Source organism: Nanorana parkeri, unplaced genomic scaffold (assembly GCF_000935625.1).
Source record: "Nanorana parkeri isolate BGI_ZX_2015 unplaced genomic scaffold, ASM93562v1 scaffold946, whole genome shotgun sequence".
Lineage (NCBI taxonomy): Eukaryota > Metazoa > Chordata > Amphibia > Anura > Dicroglossidae > Nanorana > Nanorana parkeri.
In genome coordinates this window covers 327,898-328,868 of record NW_017307214.1, presented here as the reverse complement: position 1 = coordinate 328,868, position 971 = coordinate 327,898, and the positions used below count along the sequence as shown (strand labels likewise).

At 51.0% G+C, this 971-nt stretch overlaps 1 protein-coding gene and 1 long non-coding RNA gene across 2 annotated transcripts in view; one reads left to right on the top strand and one right to left on the bottom strand.

Annotated features, from left to right (window-relative positions):
* Positions 1-971, top strand: part of LOC108795186 — a 25,433-nt gene that overhangs the window by 23,805 nt on the left and 657 nt on the right. The window lies entirely within an intron of this gene.
* Positions 1-971, bottom strand: part of ADNP (activity dependent neuroprotector homeobox) — a 28,720-nt gene that overhangs the window by 27,178 nt on the left and 571 nt on the right. The gene's annotated exons all lie outside the window — the stretch shown is intronic.

Genomic DNA, 971 nt, shown 5'->3' with positions numbered 1-971 from the left:
GTAAAGCACGGTGCCATCCGTGTTGTCCCTTCAAGCACCAACCTTTCAACAAGGTCTGTACGCTGTATGGAGTGCAGGTGATTTCCTATTATCGATTGCTAACCCCCTGCTGGCACGCAGGCCCCAAACCCCTGCTGGCACGGCCCGTTACAACGCAGACCCGAGTCACTTTAAAACATCCCTGCCAGGTAAATAAAACCGATCACAAAGCTTTACCGGCAACAGAAGAGAGTAAATACTCCGCTCTCACTGCCGATTGCTGCCGCACTGAAGTCCAATCTGAAATCTGTAAAGCCCAGCACCTGCAAGGAGCGTTCCATCTCCTGCCCCCCCCCCTCTCCTCCAGTGCTTAGTGGTTCCTCCTACTATTCCCCAGTTCACTATTCCCCAGTTCACAACTTGAGATAAGGGTTGGTGGGAGAAACCAAAAACAACAGCAAGGAGACACAGGAGGGCAACACTCTTGGAAGAGATTTGCAGAGTTACACTTAGCAGCGGGAATAAAGATACTTTACACCAAGGGTAGGCAACCTCGGCAATGTCGCTGCTGTGGAACTACAAGTCCCATGATGCATTGCAAGATTCCTACAGCCACGACCCCCAGAGGTAGAGCTATGAGGGGATCTTTAGTTTCAGCACAGCTGGAGTGCGGAGGTTGGCTACCCCTGGTGTAAGATATCACAGCCCGGCACAGTTGGTATATTGCACTCTCCCAATGTGCGTTGTGCCAGTAAAGAGTGAAGCCAGGAGTTGCAGCATGTGTGCAAAGTATACAAGGATGCTTCCCCTGGTATATACACTCTTCTTCTGCAGGCAGAACATTTATCACTTAGATGAAGCCCGGCACTCTGTATCAGAAGGCTCAGCCCTCAGCACACAGGAACACCAGCTGCACCCATCTACACCACTTTGCAGGGCCTTCTGAATCCTACATTCAACTCTCACAGCTCCAATCACAAGTCACAGCAAGC